The sequence below is a fragment of the Ranitomeya variabilis genome, chromosome 1, assembly GCF_051348905.1.
Source record: "Ranitomeya variabilis isolate aRanVar5 chromosome 1, aRanVar5.hap1, whole genome shotgun sequence".
Classification (NCBI taxonomy): Eukaryota; Metazoa; Chordata; class Amphibia; order Anura; family Dendrobatidae; genus Ranitomeya; species Ranitomeya variabilis.
Genome location: NC_135232.1, coordinates 679,524,142 through 679,536,648, shown reverse-complemented (window position 1 = coordinate 679,536,648; position 12,507 = coordinate 679,524,142). Strand labels below are relative to the sequence as shown.

The 12,507-nt window shown below is 44.7% G+C and overlaps 1 protein-coding gene across 4 annotated transcripts in view; it reads right to left on the bottom strand.

Annotated features, from left to right (window-relative positions):
• Positions 1-12,163, bottom strand: part of DAAM1 (dishevelled associated activator of morphogenesis 1) — a 208,603-nt gene extending 196,440 nt beyond the window's left edge. For 2 of the 4 annotated variants that reach the window (XM_077265179.1, XM_077265223.1), the window contains exon 1: positions 11,913-12,044. The gene's annotated coding sequence lies outside the window, so the exon portion shown is untranslated. Of the gene's footprint in view, positions 1-11,912 lie in introns of all 4 variants that reach the window. The other 2 variants (XM_077265188.1, XM_077265205.1) reach the window with 2 other exon arrangements.
• Positions 12,164-12,507: the final 344 nt, after the last annotated feature.

The window sequence follows — 12,507 nt, the reverse complement described above, 5'->3', positions numbered from 1 at the left end:
CCTCAGCTCATCCTTGGACAGGAATGTCACCGGCAGGCGCGAGGAGGGGAGTAATGATGAACTCGGATGACACATCTAACCTGAGTGACATAGGAATACACCTTATAAAAAATAAAATCAGAAAGTAAAACAATTATCTTAGTCTCAAACTCTGCTGCAAGAACTATGTCCCCTTAAGAAGGGGTGTTGTGGAGGAATCTTTTTCTCTATGCAATTGATAATGTAACCATGACTGGATCAGGGGTCAGATTGTAATGGAAATTCTGACAAGTAACCACCCCGAGAGCACCGAATCTCTCCATTATAGATGTGGTGCAGCTATTTATAGGGAGTTAAACACCACAATTTCAGAACCCGACGTACCAATGACTCACCACAAAAATGCAAAATATAACCAGTTTTTAATTATAGACAATCCTATCATGCAGTGCCGACACATCAGGCGTGAATTTGATTGAGGCAATAAACCTTTCATATCTTACATAATTTTTAGGCCAAAAGGTAAAAAAAAAAAAAAAAAAAAAAAAAAAAGGGAAAAAAGTATCACTTGTAATAGTATTGGTTCAGTTCTGGTACAGATACATAGCAAAAGCCAATACTATGCCAGGTGACAATTTATACTTTTTTCTCTATTTTATATTCTGCACAGATAAAACTTCCTTTTTAAAGGGGTTACCCAAGTTTATTCATGTTCTCTGTACCACCGGTAGCAGGAATCAGATGCCACTTGCATTATTGCAGCTGTTTATGTATTATTCTGAAATACTGCAGCATTTCAGACAAAAGGGTCATTCCATGTTAGCTTACATTACAACACAATATAGATAACTTACCTTACCGCACAGTATAGTAACTTGCGTTACAAAGATGATGGTAACTTACCTTACATTAGGTTAATCCAATGGATGGTAACATATTGTAATGTAAGTTACCATCAGCTTAGTAACGAAAGTTACTATATGTGCGGTAAGGTAAGTTATCTATATTTCTTCTTGTAATAAAAACTGTTGCTTTTAACTTGAGAGGTTAAAATACATTTTTTAAAGTTGCTGAGACTATGGTGTTTTTATACAATAAATATAGTGCTTCTCCCCTGTTTACCAGAACAGAAAATTTGGCAGACTCATGAAGGACAATTGCCTTTTCTTTTTTTTGTAACGTACAGTACATACCAAAAGTTTGGACACACCTTCTCATTTAAAGGGAACCTGTCACCCCCAAAATCGAGGATGAGCTAAGCCCACCAGCATCAGGGGCTTATCTACAGCATTCTGGAATGCTGCAGATAAGCCCCCCATGCATCCTGAAAGATGAGAAAAAGAGGTTAGATTATACTCACCCAGGGGCGTTCCCGCTGTGCTCTGGTCCAATGGGTGTCGCGGTCCAGTCCGGGGCCTCCCATCTTCTTACGATGACGTCCTCTTCTTACCTTCACGCTTCGGCTCTGGCGCAGGTGTACTTTGTCTGCCCTGTAGAGGGCAGAGCAAAGTACTGCAGTGCGCATGCGCTGGGCCTCTCTGACCTTTCCCGGGACCTGCGCACTGCAGTACTTTGCTCTGCCCTCAACAGGGCAGACAAAGTACGCCTGCGTCAGAGCCGCAGCGTGAAGACAAGAAGAGGACATCATCCTATAGAGATGGGAGGCCCCGGACCGGACCGCGATGCCCACCGCAGCAGGACCGCCCCTGGGTGAGTAAAATCTAACCTCTTTTTCTCATCTTTCAGGTTAGATCGGGGGCTTATCTATAGCATTACAGAATGCTGTAGATAAGCCCCTGATGCCGGTGGGCTTAGCTCATCGTCGATTTTGGGGGTGACAGGTTCCTGTTATGAACTGGTGGTTTAGGAGCAACATGGGACGAGCTCTGGAGGAGGTGGTACCTGTACTGACCGCAGTTCCTGAGCTTAACGCAACACTAGAAGTAGCCATGGGATGTTCCTGTCACTCCCTAGACACCTCGTCACAGCCGGAGGACTAACTACCCCTAAAGATAGAAACAGGAAAGCTATCTTGCCTCAGAGAAAATCCCCAAAGGATAGACAGCCCCCCACAAATATTGACTGTGAGTGGAGAGGGAAATGACATACGCAGAAATGAAACCAGGATGAAGCAAAGGAGGCCACTCTAGCTAGATAGATAGAATAGGACAGAATACTGTGCGGTCAGTATTAAAAAACTAGAAAAATACACCACAGAGTTTACAAAAATCTCCACACCTGCTTCCCAGAGCTTCCAGCTAAACTGAATAAATCCATACTGACAAGCTGGACTAGAAAAAACATAGAAAGTGCTGAACGATAAAGTCCACAAAATGTGGACTGCAAAAGAACAAAGCAAGGACTTATCTTTGCTGAACTGGTCAGAACATCAGGGAAATCCAAGCAGAGATGTGAATCCAACCAGGAACCATTGACAACTGGCACTGGCTGAAGGATAGAGCCAGGCCTAAATAGCCGAGCAAGAATAGACGATCAGTGGAAGCAGCTGCTGACTGCTAAATCCAAGGAGCAGCCGTTCCACTTAAAACCACCGGAGGGAGCCCAAGAGCAGAACTCACAAAAGTGCCACTTACAACCACCGGAGGGAGCCCAAGAGCGGAATTCACAACAGGTTCCCTTTAAAGATTTTTCTGTATTTTCATGACTATGAAAATTGTACATTCACACTGAAGGCATCAAAACTATGAATTAACACATGTGGAATTATATACGTAACAAAAAAGTGTGAAACAACTGAAATTATGTCTTATATTCTAGGTTCTTCAAAGTAGCCACCTTTTGCTTTGATGACTGCTTTGCACACTCTTGGCATTTTCTTGATGAGATTCAAGAGGTAGTCACCGGGAATGGTCTTCCAACAATCTTGAAGGAGTTCCCAGAGATGCTTAGCACTTGTTGGCCCTTTTGCCTTAACTCTGCGGTCCAGCTCACCCCAAACCATCTCGATTGGGTTTAGGTCTGGTGACTGTGGAGGCCAGGTCATCTGGCGTAGCACCCCATCACTCTCCTTCTTGGTCAAATAGCCCTTACACAGCCTGGAGGTGTGTTTGGGGTCATTGTCCTATTGAAAAATAAATTATGGTAAATCTAAACGGAAACCTGATGGAATAGCATGCCGCTGCAAGATGCTGTGGTAGCCATGCTGGTTCAGTATGCCTTCAATTTTGAATAAATCCCCAACAGTGTCACCAGCAAAGCACCCCCACATCATCACACCACCTCCTCCATGCTTCACGGTGGGAACCAGGCATGTAGAGTCCATCCGTTCACCTTTTCTGTGTCACACAAAGACACGGTGGTTGGAACCAAAGATCTCAAATTTGGACTCATCAGACCAAAGCACAGATTTCCACTGGTCTAATGTCAATTCCTTGTGTTCTTTAGCCCAAACAAGTCTCTTCTGCTTGTTGCCTGTCCTTAGAAGTGGTTTCCTAGCAGCTTTTTTACCATGAAGGCCTGCTGCACAAAGTCTCCTCTTAACAGTTGTTGTAGAGATGTGTCTGCTGCTAGAACTCTGTGTGGCATTGACCTGGTCTCTAATCTGAGCTGCTGTTAACCTGCGATTTCTGAGGCTGGTGACTCGGATAAACTTATCCTCAGAAGCAGAGGTGACTCTTGGTCTTCCTTTCCTGGGGCGGTCCTCATGTGAGCCAGTTTCTTTGTAGCACTTGATGGTTTTTGCAACTGCACTTGGGGACACTTTCAAAGTTTTCCCAATTTTTCGGACTGACTGACCTTCATTTCTTAAAGTAATGATGGCCACTCATTTTTCTTTACTTAGAATTTTTATTATGGCAATAAAAAAGCAGCTAACAGTCTATTCAGTAGGACTGTCAGCTGTGTATTCACCAGACTTCTGCACAACACAACTGATGGTCCCAACCCCATTTATAAGGCAAGAAATCCCACTTATTAAACCTGACAGGACACACCTGTGAAGTGAAAACCATTCCCGGTGACTACCTTTTGAAGCTCATCAAGAGAATGCCAAGAGTGTGCACAGCAGTCATCAAAGCAAAAGGTGGCTACTTTGAAGAACCTAGAATATAAGACATATTTTCAGTTGTTTCACACTTTTTTGTTAAGTATATAATTCCACATGTGTTAATTCATAGTTTTGATGCCTTCAGTGTGAATGTACAATTTTCATAGTCATGAAAATAAAGAAAAATCTGTAAGTGAGAAGGTGTGTCCAAACTTTTGGTCTGTACTTTAAGTTACCAAGTAATAACACTGTATTTTGTAGTTCACTTTATTGTTGAAAAATCAAACTGTGTTGAAATCTATTGAGAATAGTTTAATGTACAATATACATTGACTCCTTTTTGTGCCTGCCTTCAAAGAACAGTCTGTAGCCAGTTTTTGGCTTGTGAATGTAACGTAAGTTACCATGGAATGACCCATAACATACTTTTGTTATACTTGCTTATATTGCACCATCATATTCCGCAGCACTTTACAGACACAAATTACCTATCTGCATGGCTTTGGAAAGTGGGAGGAAACCCACGCCAACACAGGGAGAACATACAGACTCCTTCCAAATGTTGTCCTTACTGGGATTTTAACCCAGGACCCCAGTGATGACCAATGAGCCAACTGTTAATGTTGATTATGCAACTAGTCCAAGGCAGGTCTCTGGAGGCTTCTTCCCACCCAGTTTCCCTTGACTAACAGATCTCTCCCAGATCACAAGCACAGGGAAAGTCATGTCAATTTAGGGAAGCAGGACAGGGAGAAGCCACCCTGGTCTTGGACTAGTCACCCTAGTTGCATCATCCCTACCGTGGATTAAGAAGTGTTTTCTATGAAACTTTCAGAGAAAAACACACTGGCTGATACAAAGAGTAATGGTCCCCTGTGCCAGAACAGTATATGGATCCTTTGCAGGTTTGGAGGTTGTAGTGTCCCCTTTACCTCTTGGGCCCCTGCAACTGCACAGGTCACACCAATGATATGTCCGCCCTTAGAAAAACATACCATGAATGCATTAATGGACCAGGTGTTAGATTTCTGTTGCCCATGAATCCAAAGACAATTTCCCGTTTCCTTGCATTGAGAACAGTGTGATCCCAATAATCTACACAGGCATCGCAAAGAACTAACAGCAAAAGCATAAAAACACAGTACACAAGGTGTATAGACAAAAAGGATCTCTGCTTAGGCTTTTTTCACACTTCCGTCGGTACTGATTTTCATAACTTGTTAACGAACTACCGGTGTCAATTAATATGGATGAATAAGGAGGATAGTATCTCAAACCGGGATACTATTTGAATCTTGTGATCTTTTATATATGTCCTTATTTATGTATGTACTGATTACGTCACATATGGATATGTTCTGTGCGTATCATATTGGAATTATGTATCTTCAAGGTGTATCGCTGGACTTATTGTCTTTATTATTTTGATATTATTAACTTTTGGATGCGGGCACCTGTCCCCTATGCCTCGGACATGTGGTGGTATGCTGCTATGGTGGATTTCTTCATTCGTGTGTGGCAGTGCCTGGTATTAGGATAAGGCTCTCACAACATGGCGACACACATGCGCACTGCGCCCAGGATCCGGCATTTTGTTGGAAGGCCTCTGATGCTATCGACAGTGCGGATATGACGTCATGGGGGATTTCCTCCCCGCACGTCGATTGAGAGTGCCGGAAACAGATGCGTCTGGAACCGGGGGCGGCGGTGCCATGTGCGACGCATCATTGGGGGGTGATTTACTTTGGATGCTATATAAACCGGGATTCTTTTGAGACATGACAGGCACAATTTCTCGTTCCCTTGATAAAGCGATACGCGAAACGCACGTCGGGACTCCAGCGATAGTGAGGACAGGCGGACAATATGGGTGTGTGTTGGGTGTTAATTTTGGACTAATCTTTTCATGCACTTTTTGCACTATGCACTTTAAAAGCTAATTTCGCTATGGCACTTCATGCATGTTTATATATTGACACCTCACATGGAACCCCAGAGCCTGAATATACCTATTTCCTCCATCCTGTTTGTGCACTTTGCGTGGGTAAAAATCCTTTCCTCTTAATTGATTTTCTATATATTTGATATGTGTATTAATTGTATTTCAATAAAAAATTGTTATCTTTTTATTCGTTCTCTTTGAGTGGTGTGTTAAGGTATTTGCTTGCCTGGTATACTGTAGGTCTCCTACAGAACAGAAGTGATCCGCACCCCTAAATTGAATTTGAGGAAAAGCCAAAACTATCCAAGCATTTAGCTGATCGCACCCTCTCTTTAGCACCAGCTTATATCCCACAAACACATGGACATGTTGAAATCCCACTGCCCAATCGTTCTCTCCCCCTCCGTTATTGGCCATTGGAGGGAGAAGAGTCAGGACAAGCCCACACATATCAGGTCTCATTCAGACGTCCGTTTTTCACTTGCGTGTCCCGTCCATGGCTTTCATGCACATGACATGTACCCACTATAGTTTCAGGAGCAGCTCAAATTTCAACAAAATTTGTGTCCAAATACAAAAATACAAAAATCAAACTTGGATGTCTGAATGAGGCTTTAGATGAATTAGGCAAAGCGCACATGTTGCACATATGGTCAGTTTCAATACGACTGGCTATTTGGCTGCCCATCTTGATGGCTCCTGCACTGGAGCAAGATGTGCCAAATCCATAAATTAATTACGGTAAGTTGGTAGATCTTTCAGGGCAGTGCCGCACCACCAGAAACGTATGCTAGTCAGGGGCCAGGGTACATTTATTGCCATAAATTACAATGCGTTTCTTGGCCACATTCAGCCACTCTCCTTCGTGTCTCATCTCTGCTCAATTATTAAAAAGGTGCCAGGATTGACGCAAAAATTTGCAAAAGTCAATACATATTTTTGCAACAAATTTGACAACATTTCAAACACTTTTATGCAAAAACTGGTGAAATGGTTTGATGAACTAGGGCACCTTCTATCGGGCACATAAAATCATGGGCAGCAAGGTGGCTCTGTGGTTAGCACTGTATGGTGGCTCAGTGCAGCACTGGAGTCCTGGGTTCAAATCCCACCAAGGACAACATCTGCAAGGTGTTTATATGTTCTCCCCGTGTGTGCATGTGTTTCCTCTGGGTTCACTGTTTTCCTCCCACATTCCAAAGACATACTGATAGGGAATGCAGATTGTGGTGATGATGATGTCTATTCAGCGCTGCGGAATATAATGGCACTATATAAGCAATGTATAATAAATGGCGCATACATTGGACAGTGGGCATGATCTTTGATCTTGAGGAACGACATTCTAATGGACGGTATACATTCAGTGGTGGTCCTCTATAGGTGAGCCCAATATATTGTATCCTGTCTGACATCACCACGCAGCAGCACACAGACTCCATGCATGAGACCTCTCCTGCTACAAAACCACCATGTACAAGAGGTCAAAAGGCGGCCATAAACCTTAGATTGCCTCAGCTATACAAACATTCAGTTAACTTCTCTGTTTTTAAGACTATTTATCTCCTATGAAAACAGAAGGATTGGGCATGGTGAAATCCACCTGCCTGATCCTTCTCTTCCCCAACATCGGCCACTGGGGTTAGAGTCAGGATGACCCCCATACTCATCGGATAAATTTGGCCAAATGTGCAGAATTTGTCCTCTACAAAATAAGATAAATTATTTAGTCAGCAAATGGTTAAAATTATATGAGACAACAGGAAAGATGGGGTGTTTTCCCAAATAATAAATGCGGATCTGCTACACGACACATTAGTTTCTTCTCCATAAAACATATAGATGCATACGATAAATGAGCAATGTATAGGAAAATGCATTGTAGGATCAATAATAGGGCTCATTTCATCCTTTTGCTGTCCCCCGATATGCTACACTCCAGACAGACCGACATAACTGCCTCTAGGACCACCTGACCTCTATAGAAACAGATAGGAATGCTCCAATGACAGGGGGAGTCGCTATGGCAACTGCAGACCCTCACCCTCCCTCCAAACTCTGCTAAACTGATAGGCAGTCAGCCAGATCGCTGCCTTTCAACAATCCCACCTCTGTGTCAGAATGCAAAGGCAACCTCTGCCAGCAATGACAAATCAGGGCACGGCTCAATTGTTCCTGATCTTCACCGTTTTTGGAAATAGTTTGATTTCAGGGCAGGCAATGACTTCTGCAGCCCAACCCCGACTGACACAAAATGCACTGCAGCCCGTAAGGTCAAATCCACACCATGCAGATTTTGGTGCCGACATATCTGAGATGGAAATCGGTTCGATTCATAGGAGTGGGGTTGTTTCAAATGAATGGGACAGTTGTAATATTTCCTCCAACAACATCCAATGTGAAAACGAAACATAAGAACATATCCTAAAGAAATGGGAGAAATGTAGATGATGGTGAGGGGCACAATTTGTAGTACTACAAGTGCTACCTTCTAAAGGGGCTCACAAACGGCAACCTACACGGTAGACCCACTCCTATTGCACGATGTTGCTGGTGACGAAATTTTGGTGCATCCAAATTCTGCAAGACACTGATTTCACACATACGACATTGACGACATCTGGACCTCATGCGCATAGATGAGGCTATTGAGTTTGGGTCAGAAAACTGGCCCCCCGACGGTCAGACCATCGGACATGGACTGAATGCCAGATTAGTGAAAGGTGGCCAGGTGACACCGATGCCAGAAAACAGACTGTCACTAATCTTTACAGCAGATATCTCCCTGTAACATGCAGATCCAGGTACTTAATCATAGTGAGTATAATATGGGTGCATTTTTAGTTACCGGAATATCACCTACTGGGCTACGTTCACATCACGTTTTAGTATGCGTTCAGTCACTCCATTGGTTTTGAGTGATAGGACCTAAATCCGTTAGGCTGGGATCACATCACATTTGCCCCTATATTCAGTCGCTTCATTGTGACATACGTCCGAACCCCAACAAAACGAGATTCGGATGTATGCACTGATGGGTCTATTGACTGTAATGATGCAGAGAGTCCGTGCGCTGTCGGCATAGTGTTTGGCCGGATATGCCTATTGGAGGCGGGCAGCAAAACTTGGTCAACTACATCTTGCTGCTCACCTCAACTATGCGTACAGCCAAAAATGACGTCCAACAGCGCGCACACTGACCCAGTCTGCATCATTATAGGCAACAGCCAACAGCACATACACATGAATCCCATTTTTGTGGGGGGTTCTGAAGTAAGCACTGATGGAGACACTGAACGGCTGGGCAAATGTGATGTGAACAAAGCCTATCGGACGTAGGTTCAATCACAGAGACAGAATTCAGATGCCCATAAAATATGGTCTGTTCACAGACTGACGTACATACTGACCATTGGTCTCCCGACACGACCCCAGCAACCTCCATATGTGCCTATGATGCTATCAAGTTCAGGTCAGGAGTCCTGTATGTCATTTTAGGCACAATCCGATTTTGAGCTGTGAAGCACAGACTGGCCTATAACTCCGGCCCTGAACATCACATCCACAGATACCTACAAGGCTGTTGAGTTCTGGTTGGAAGACCTGCAGCCGGTCCCCATCACACGGATGTGCGGACGCAGCCGGTCCCCATCACACGGATGTGCGGACGCAGCCGGTCCCCATCACACGGATGTGCGGACGCAGCCGGTCCCCATCACACGGATGTGCGGACGCAGCCGGTCCCCATCACACGGATGTGCGGACGCAGCCGGTCCCCATCACACGGATGTGCGGACGCAGCCGGTCCCCATCACACGGATGTGCGGACGCAGCCGGTCCCCATCACACGGATGTGCGGACGCAGCCGGTCCCCATCACACGGATGTGCGGACGCAGCCGGTCCCCATCACACGGATGTGCGGACGCAGCCGGTCCCCATCACACGGATGTGCGGACGCAGCCGGTCCCCATCACACGGATGTGCGGACGCAGCCGGTCCCCATCACACGGATGTGCGGACGCAGCCGGTCCCCATCACACGGATGTGTGGACGCAGCCGGTCCCCATCACACGGATGTGTGGACGCAGCCGGTCCCCATCACACGGATGTGTGGACGCAGCCGGTCCCCATCACACGGATGTGTGGACGCAGCCGGTCCCTATCACACGGATGTGTGGACGCAGCCGGTCCCTATCACACGGATGTGCGGATGCAGCGCTACCGAATCATAGGTCATTCATTTCATTGACCGGTCCTGCAGTGGGCCTGGGATTTGCAGCCGTAATACAGATTTAGAAATGCATCTATATAAAAAACTGGGCAAACAAAAAGTGCAGACGGTAATAGTCATCAGAAGCAATCGACCTAAAGAGAAGCAAAAGCTTGTGCTCTGATGAGTTGTTTTTTTTATACAGTGAAATCCAAGACTGTCTGTAGGGTTGTTCCAAGCAGATAATGATCATAGCCAGGGGTTAGGGAAGGGTTTAAACAAGAGAAGTTTATCACTTCTGTGAAAACCTGATTATCTAGTCTACACCAGTGAAAAGCATGCAAAAGGCAAGATCCCAAAAGATACCAAGGGGTAGAATATTGTTAATTATACTGCTGAGATTAGACGGCACAAATGGTCCCATGCCCTTATCTACTGATAATACCAGCATTCTGCATAGAGAACACACACTGGAAATAGTAACAATCTGCATTATGTGCCATTCATTGTGTAGGGGAGTGGTGAGTACACGTGGGCATGATTGGTCCCATAGATGTAAACTGAGCAGGGTCTCTGGGGATCACTGGGGTCTCTGGGGAGTGGTTGGACCCCTCTGATGATAAATGTATCACCAATTCTTATTGTTTGTTGGATAAACACATTAACAAATAACAACCCTAAAATTCCCATTAACCAGAAAACTAACTATTTCTTCACGATAGAGAAAAGCATCAGAAGTAAATGATCTTAGTCTTTGATGATAAAGAAAAAATAATAGTAATAATTATAATTTAAGGGAAAAGTGAATACAAAGCATTTTCAGCGTTGAACGGGGGGGGGGGATATGTTCCAAGGAGACAGATTATTATCTGCTAAAACAGCTTGCGGATTTCCATACACCGAAATGTTATTTTGCCGTTTAGTACAGGATTACAAGATCTACCTCATTTTATTTTTGAGCAGACGAAGACTAACGTGTGACATCTGGAAGGATCATGCAAGCTTTTGCACTATAAAAGGAGCAAAAGAAAAAAAAAAAAAAAAAAAAACAGCATCTTTTGATTTTGCACTAAATTTATCACATGGACCAAAAATGGATGTAGGATAATGCTGAAAACTGGGCCAAAGAAATAAAAAGACGTCTGAATGAGGCCTACGTGACAACACCGGAGGCGTGGCGGACGGCGGGGGGGACCGGTATACCTGACCGCCATTGGTGTACACACGGTGCGCTTAATCATACATGTGAATTTAGATGCACGGCCACTTGGCAGGCCACAGAGAATCTCTACACGATCAGAAAACAAACATAATAATAATAACAACAGTAACAACAGGCTATTTCGGTCTACAATGGCGACTGTCACCTTTGCTGATGTAACATATAGACGACATGTCTAGATCTCGCTCCGATCGGCTTCCTAGAAAACCGTGCAGATGGATAACAGGTACCAGCATGGCAACATATGCAGAAAATCAGGCATACGTGAGCGAGCGCCCAGTATTCTGAACATATATATTCATTTCCTATGGTAAGAAAGTGCACACTCACAGGTGACTCTGGCAGTGAGCGAACTTGTAAAACCCATCACTACTATAGCAGAATTATGCCATGGTAGCCACCGTGCTGCTCTGTACAACGCCACAGCCCACACCAGCGCCATATAAGCCCTATAGTCACTATAGTATAGTGAGAGCACTCCCCCAGCAGAGCCTGGCGCCCAGAACAATACACCGTGCAGACCCCCAGGACCCCCTCAGCCCCTGTGCTCACCTGCACGGCTCCATGCCTCACATTGCAGCAGGCTCCGGGCTCTATGGTAGCTCTCCCAGCCGCTGGGCAGCGCAGCTCGCAGGTGACATCATCCTCCTCGGTGTGATAGGACACAATTGTGACTCTCTCTGTGCCTGTGCGCAGGGGCAGCTGATAACGCGCACAGGATTCTGGGAGCTGTAGTTCCGGGCGGCTGTTGTCTGCTTTCAAACAAAGAGTTACTAAACTACAACCCCCACAATAGCTCCGGCTCCGCTCTGCTTCCCTGTGTGCGGCTCTTATCTGCAGGCGAAGAATAGGATTGCCTGCTGACAATAGGAGGAGTGCGGCTCTGCAGCACAAAGCTCAGCGTGCGGGGCTGACACCTGGCGGTCACTCCTGGGGATGCACCTGTGTAACATGGGGGAGGTGACTCGTGATGTATGGAATTTTTTTTTAATATTATTCATTTGTTCCCCTGGATTTTTTTTTTTTATTCTTATCATTTCTGTACTTTTTAATATATTTTTTAATGATTATTAACTATTAGACATTTGTATTATTATTGTTAGAATTATTATTACTAGTAGTATTATTATTTATTATTATAGCACCA